General features: G+C 45.8%; 1 protein-coding gene across 1 annotated transcript in view; it reads left to right on the forward strand.

Annotated features, from left to right (window-relative positions):
* T265_09807 (hypothetical protein) overlaps positions 1-8,237 on the forward strand; it is a gene marked incomplete at both ends in the record, with an annotated part of 38,033 nt that overhangs the window by 21,865 nt on the left and 7,931 nt on the right. The gene's annotated exons all lie outside the window — the stretch shown is intronic.

The following is an 8,237-nucleotide window of genomic DNA, read 5'->3' on the forward strand; positions in this document are numbered from 1 at the left end:
ACAATCGCCCAACGGTTGTCTGACCTCCAATGCTTTACTCAGTACTGTCGGAGTAATTCTACCATGCAGTATGGGAACACTCCGGCCACTCCACTGGAACTTATACATTTGGTCAGGTAACCACAGTCTACCACATCGATTGCCTCGTCTGCAAGCATGAGATTTGGGTTTCATCCCATGCAGTTTTGTAGCAGCGCATGCCACAACGTGCGGCCAAGTTATTCAGGTTACTTAAAACCGTGTGTGTTCGAAAAGGATCCGAAGCAAGGAGAACAATATCGTCTGCGTACCTGTCTGTGGGGGAACATCCCGGGAGCATTTTGACTCCCGAGGTTTCAGAGGCGGGCAGCGAAATCTCAAGCAGCATATCGATAACGAGGTTGAAAAGGAGAGGCGAGGGAGGGTAGCGTTGGTGAATCCAGGCGAAAGTCTCGTGTATACTCGTACGAGTCCACCAGGGTTCGCATACAGTATTCTCATAAGGGATGTAAGTTTGGGACATCTTTTATCGCCAGACTTGGCCAAAGTTTCTGACGATCGATGGTTTCGGAGTGTGAAAGCCGGTTTCGAGGTGTTTAGGGTTGTTGTCGAAAATGGATGAACAGAAGCTCCTGCTGAGTCGTGCAAAACGAATCAAGGTGTCAGTCCCGGTGCTGAGCTCGACAGGGAGATTATGTACAGTGAGGTTTGGTAAGGCAGACAAAATCAGTGAAAGTTGAGTAAGCCAAATAAACAGTTGACCAACGTATTGGGGTGAGCCGTCAAACTTCCTTTGCGAAGCTCATCGAACTTGATCTCGGCGTTCAAGCAATCTGATCAGGGAGTGACAGCATGTTCGAAACGGATCGGTTGCTTGCCATTCCCTCTCTAGGCGTTCTAACTACGTCGAGAGAGTCACGTGAAAACCAAAAAGGCGCGAGCATCTCAGAGCACTCAGTTCGACTGCAGCCACCGTCGTCTCGCGTTGGAATTCATAGCCTGTCATTGCCAGCCAGAGTCGGGTGTTGTGCTTTGTAGGTACTGGCTGGATGTGTATAGTACACGTCCAAATCACGCTAACCCGGTAAGCTTTATTTGACGCTCTTCTGGCTCATCACTAGACACTCACGCACCATTTCAAGAACGAACACCCTTACGGTGCGTAGCTGCCATATCTGAAGGAGGCACAAGGGCTGAAATACTACTAGGTTACCTAAGCCTAGACAAGGACAGTCGAGATGCTGAGTCGGGGCTCGGACCATTGGGCTTCCGGTCAGTTTATGCTTTAATCACCGAGCTTTCGCCATCTCACGGACCGTTTCACTACGAACGCGACACTACACTGCAAACGAATCGGTGCTAATGCGTATGAAATCCTGCGGTTATAATAACCAAATTTCACCATCATAGATTAAGAATCTTATTACAGTGATCTTGCACAGCGCCGTTCAGTTTCCGTAGGACTCGCTTCGAAAGTCATACAAGCCCGCAAATGTCGATCGCGCCTTAATTGACTTCAGTTAAGGTTCACTCACGGCTCAACTTTGGAACCTCAGGAGAACCGAAAATCTCGAAGCAATGTTTTGCCTATTTAAAGTGAATGATGCACTCCAAACTCCATTTCTGAAACTCCATAGTCTTCACATATACTACTGGGGGCGTAGCGGCTGCCTATCGACAAGTGGATGGGGTACTCAGGTATTCTCTCCCCACTTTGCACTGAACAGTACCAACCAGTTTGGTACACATGATCTCTCTACTACTAAAAGGAACTCACAAAGCAAGCTTTCTTTGGTTCTCGCTCGATTATGTCTTTTTGTGTGGCTGAAACAGTGGAAATCGAAACTCCAAACATACGTAAACGAACAACAATTCGATTGTTTTATTGTTTCACGTACCTTTCTGTGATTATTTTTTGTACGTTAGCTGGTTCCATCGGGCTTTTGTGTCAACTGTGAACTCGCATTCTAATTATTGAGATTCCACGTCCAAACTGCGAATACTTTACCGGATGATTTCTTTTGGTTGAGGTTTTTGATAAACCCACTTTCAATATGGAGGCTTTCGAGTTTCTTGACGAATATAAGAATTCTATGAAGGTAGCGCAACTTGCGGCGCGGAGAATGTGCAAAAAGTTTCGTGCAAGTCCAGAATCAGCTACTTATAGGCACTAGCCTGCAGGCTGGATACCCGTGGTAGGTAACAGCATACCTTACAGTCACTGCCATTGACCACAATACGAACCATAGACCAACCTTCGTCAATACTAATGACAAGTCAATTGCGCCCATTTGAAAGACGTGATCTAGGGTTTTTACTTTATCTTGTGGGGCAGCCACTGTTGACGAGTGCCTTCTGACAATGTGTTCCAATTAGGATAAGAAAACCTATATTTTAGCTGTCCTATCTTTTTACTGTCTAGGTGTCATGCAACACGACACCTTGTGGTCCTGTCTGGGCTCAAACTGAAGCAGTGGCAAATTTGAGTATGTTCGAGCAACAAACTACTTCATAACGAACACTATTGACTACTTTTAATCACTCCGGATTCTTTAAGAAACTGACGATGCAGGATGTCAGGTGATATAGCCGCAATACTTTCACTTACGCTTGTGCCACATTCGGTGAACATGTAATGTGTGACCGTTCATTCTTTTTCCAGTGGAAGAGCCCTGAGCTCCGTCGGTCGTCGGGATTTGGATCGTCTGGCTTACCAATTGACAAAATAGATCACAAATAAACCATTTGGTTGTAAATCGCCCATCTTTTTCTTCCATTGGCTGGGTCCAGAAAATCTTGTTAACCGTTCAGCTAATTCCGAGTACCTCAGTCTGCCAGATGATGGACTCGATTTCAGTAGTCACATCACTCTTGATGTGTGTTCTCCATTGAAGAAACGATTTAGGAAATTTCTTGGAAACTGCATAGTGAAACCAGCTGCTTACCCGATCTGTTCCCTTGACTTCCACTTCCTCGCAAATTATTTACCAGAATGTGAGTTGCTGCCGGTTGGCAAAAGAGTAAACACATATCGTCCAGCTTTAATGCAGGTATATGAGCCGACTTATCAGATTCAATACAAGCAGGAAAGTAGAGTGAACTACGTGGCTTGTGTCCACTTACCTTAAGATATCCACTAATTCGCAGGAGCTCCATATCGTATGAAGCTACCACTCTAACGTCTAGCTTCGGGTCGCTATTTGTTTCTTATGAATAACGATAAACTGTCTAAAGCACCACTTCGATTGCTCTGATAAAGCAGTCGCGATGTGTACTGTCGGCACAGTTGAACGTCTGTTGAAGATGGTGCGTTGACCATGAAATTGCATAGAAGCAGCATAGTTGTAATTAGAACCCATGTTAGGGTTTTTATTATTTGGGAATGTTAAAGAGGGTCCGTTTCATTACAAATAAGTTAGCTCTTGTGCTTAATGACCAGGGCATTCCGAATTCAAGAGCTTATAAACGCCTGGAATGATGTGATTTCGTCTGTTGTGTTCTGAGTGTGCGGTGATTATGATTACACGGTATGAAGCCTGTGGGGTTGTGATGGAGGAGTACAGTCAGGCCAACGTCAGTGAATACTCGATAGCAATTTCTTGGGCGGTAGCAGCTCTGAAACAATGAATGAATGAATGATCCTACCGAGCTCACGGTGGTTGGAATTGGTCGGGTGCGCGGCAAACTTGAATCGAACGCAGTGTTGGACGATATTCTAGATGCATTTTGCTGCATCTGTTTCAGCGCATACCGCAGTCTACATAAAAGAAGCACAAATGATTCAAATGGTCGTGGAAAGTATTGTCCATCTGTTGATAGTCTGGGGTTGTGATGGAGGAGTACAGTCAGGCCAACGTCAGTGAATACTCGATAGCAATTTCTTGGGCGGTAGCAGCTCTGAAACAATGAATGAATGAATGATCCTACCGAGCTCACGGTGGTTGGAATTGGTCGGGTGCGCGGCAAACTTGAATCGAACGCAGTGTTGGACGATATTCTAGATGCATTTTGCTGCATCTGTTTCAGCGCATACCGCAGTCTACATAAAAGAAGCACAAATGATTCAAATGGTCGTGGAAAGTATTGTCCATCTGTTGATAGTCTCAGTAACTTCGCGACACATCAATTTCCCATCTCAGTGGCTAACAGCAAACTCTGGGAAACTGCTCTGAGCGCCGCGATGGTGTCGACTGGGAGCCTGCACACATGTAACCACTAATACGTGAAACGAGCGGTCTCTGTGTGCGACCTTGAGCCACCAGGCGAAGATGAACATGTGGTTGCGACAATATCGGTGGACGACAGATATTTGACAGTAGTAGTCTGGGTATGACGTAGTCGTACGCCGGCAGGTTCCCGCGTGTCCGGGTTCAATTAGTTTTCAGCGTCGTCGGCCGACCGGTCGCCCTCAAACTAAAGAACCAGACGAATAATTTGCTCTGCTCGTACTGCTGCTGTTTTAGCCCAACAGAGCCATGAATCTCAACGAAACGTTCGATGTTGAGATACCGTTCGTAACATCAAGTGCGTCTTGCTCTTTGGAACCATTTCAACTAAGCTACGCTTCCGTGTAACTGATACGAAGCCAAAAAGACATGGACACATTGCTCCACGCAGACTTTCGAGCACCGTAGATGCCCTTCGTTTAGCCCAGAGTATTTCTCGAAAGGGTGAACTGTTCTGAATTACATTCCCAGTTTGCATGCAGATTTCAGGATACAGAGGTTGGGGTTGTTCGATATAACACGTATCCGAAACACTACATTTCTATCACAGCTTCAGAATATAAACGAGAGATTCAGTCGAGTCTCCGTGAAAACCAGATTCATTCGCAAGTGGGAGTATTTCTCGAAAACAGTCCAATTTGGGCTCAAGTAGAACAATGTTGACGGAAACTCGGGGCTGCGCCTACCTGATGAGCCCCAATATGGGCGAAACCGGTCGTGGGCTGTCGAAGAGTCTTCAGCAACCTTGTGAGTAGTTTCCTTTATGAAAATATACTGCGATATCTCGAATATCGTGCCTACTGAAACATCAGGCGGCCTGTGTGCAGCACATTCAGTTGTAGAATATCATAAACGAGAGATTCAGTCGTATCTCTCGTGAAAAACCAAACGAGTGTATTTATCTGGGGCTTGTTTTCCGAGTAGTTCCAAGAAAATTCCACCCCGTTGAAGAGCTCGGCGGAATGCCCATTGTAACTGTCGACCTGACTCTCACACGGAGATCATATTATACATAACTAAGTAGTGCCTTCAAGGCATTCGATGAAGAGACCGACAAGCATGTTTTCCTTCAAAATACGATCACAGAAGAGTAAGATAGGTAGAAGGTGGGCTAGCGCCGGTGCAAAATACTTAAAATTGACTGGAATTTCAAGACTCAACGATCACGAAAGGCTTCATTAAACACTACGAAGTTGACCGCCCAGCTTTGTCGTCGTCGCACTGCACACCCCCCGTGCAACCCAAATGAAGCATCGATGTTGAGATTCTGCCAGGTTGCCTAACCATAGACGGCAGAAGTCAAGATGCTGCGAACCACGGACCTTCGGGTCAGTAAGTTCGCGTCTTAACCTCTGACCTATCTTGGCCTCACAGAATGTGCAACACCGAATACTCTAGTCGATCATTTATGAAGTGAAGCTTCCCAACGAACACGAGGCCGATCGATATAGTCAGCTATAAATAAATTCTAGTCTTGAGCACACTGCGTGCCACACGATTCGCACCCCACCGGCTGGTGGGTCCTCTTTGTGCGAACATTCTGAAGTTTACCCAAGACAAGCCAGGGAATTTTATTTCAAGGGTTTCAAACACCAGGTGCGACACTCAAAGTCACCCAGCAATGGTTTAGCGTCCGTGATTTTGCAAGCATTTCCTAGCCCAATGACACGTGGCTGGGGTTCGCCGAAGAGTTTACATGATATAGAGAGCCTCCGCATGTGTTTTTAGAGGTTTGGTAAACAGCGAACGAGGTCAAGTGAATGAGTAAATAGGTCGACCGTGTTTTAAGTCAGAGGCCCAATCAGTGAAGTCACTTTCATCTACTCGACTTAATCAGTGCTGAATGTCAATCGAATATGTTTGTTAGTTTGGGTGCAAGATGAAGACTTATGACCAAATATCGCTGAAACCATATCTGCGTCTTCGGATGAGTTGCTGGATGGGTTAAGACGGCGCTAGTGCCCGCGTATCTTTGAAATTGGTGTATGGGGTTTATGGCATGACAGAGTTGTTTTGCTGAACATCTCTTGTAGAAAAATACTCTGTATCACCTCGGTGACAGGGATCCTTGTGGCACGTGAACCCAGGCGAATAGGGCTTTCAGTTGCTGCTATTTTATTTAGCTGTCTTCATTACCAAGCAACTAGTTCATATCCAATCGTAGCTCCGGTTGCAGTGAAGTTCCTGGAGGAACATAAGTCCACATACGCTATCGCAACCAACACCGATGTTCCGGCCCTACTTGATATGACAGCACAGAAGGGTGAGAAAAAAGTTGCTGACTTTTCAGGTAATCGGACAGACGTTGGTTCTTCTCAAAACCGTTGATTAACTGATGTCTATGCTACGTTAACATAACAACTCCCACAAAGATTGGTATGTCCGTTATTCGGGGGTGTATTGAACTCAACTCGCAATGTGGTTTGAAAGGTCGCAATGTAACAGTCCGAAGCCCATATGTACATTTACACGATCATTCCTACTTTCAGATTCAGGTTGTTTGAGTGAAGCCTCCCCCTATCCACAATAAAATACGGTGGAAGCTTATGACAGCAAAGCTTCTGGAATGGGGAAGAGTCATTGCAGTGTTCCAGTCATCATTGTTTAGCATAACAGCGAAGAACCTCGGCAATGGACAGTTATGGAAAACCACAAAACTCAGTTCGGTAGTGACCTTCATCTACCATACAACGTATCGCAACCTGCTTTCGAAAGCCCAGATTACAGCCTCGAAAATTTGTCCAGCTGTGACAACTCTTCCGGGTGTAGTATGCATACGAAACGTGAAGATACCACCAAGCTTGGACAAGAACAATCGTGAGACCGAGCGCAGTTCGAAATTCCTGGTTAGCAGTTCTAATCTCAATTGATGGGCTTCCTCGTGCTCGCAATTTGAACTGGTGCAACAAATACAACGGCTCATTACGTTTGATGCAGTTTACGGTGGCTCATCTCGGTTGGCGTTATTGGTATTGCCTGCGTCTCTCTCGGCTTCTTCGGCTTAGTAGCGCAGTAAGAGCCTAACACGAAAAATCGGCACCAGAAAAAAAAACGCAGTAATGGTGGCCCAGCCTGAATTTTCTTTATATCGCCAAACGTACGATCACAAACAATCGTTCGCCAAGTCCTGGACGGGTCCTTTATTTTCCACACATTTTGTCGGGTGTACCATAAGTGTTCTTGCGTACAAGGTTGAGCTGGTAGCAGATTTCTCAGCATATCATGGGGCATGTAATTCGGCGCATGGACTAATAATGGCCACACTATGCTACGTTTCTGTTGCACTGGCAGAGAACTGTCAGAGTCAGGAAACTAACTTGTCCAAATGGGCTTTCATTGGATCAGTCGTCGAAGCGTGCATTCACCGTCCATTTCCAGTTGTATTGGCCAGAAAAGAATCTACCGAGACCGCTCGTCTTCTTGCATCTCGGTTATGATAGAATTAAGTAGTTTTGATGGGAAACTTTCTTCACATAACTTTACCAGAATTTGTATAAGTTGAGGTCAAGATGGCTCAGCGGTTATAGCGCGAAATTACCGTGGTACCGACACAACCTCTGCATCTCGACTGCTCCTGTCCAGGCTTCGGGCAAGCCGGCAATATCTGAACTTCTTGTGGCATAAAACACACCTCGGTGCCTAGCTGCCATGCCACCCGAAGGAAGAACGAGGGCTGAGCTACTGCCAGGTTGCCCAAGCCTAGATAGGGGAAGTTGAGAGGCAGAGGTCGGGTTTAAACCACGGACCTTTCTGTCAGTAAATTAACGCTCTAACCACTTGAGCTTCTCATAAAAGTTAGGTACCGGGAGGGTGTTAAAGCTGGACAACTATTATACAGGGGCTGGGAAATCGGTTCAGCATAATAGAATGCGTAAGATGAGGGGCATTTTCGCTCCTCGATGAAGACTATCCACTCAAACGATGGGATTACATCAACGAAACTGCACGGAACTGACAGTTCAATGGAATGAAATATCTTATTGCGACCGTGCTTTTGAACAGAAAACCTCACGAAGTGAATGAAAAACAGTG

This window comes from Opisthorchis viverrini (assembly GCF_000715545.1).
Source record: "Opisthorchis viverrini unplaced genomic scaffold opera_v5_303, whole genome shotgun sequence".
In the NCBI taxonomy this organism is placed as follows: Eukaryota; Metazoa; Platyhelminthes; class Trematoda; order Opisthorchiida; family Opisthorchiidae; genus Opisthorchis; species Opisthorchis viverrini.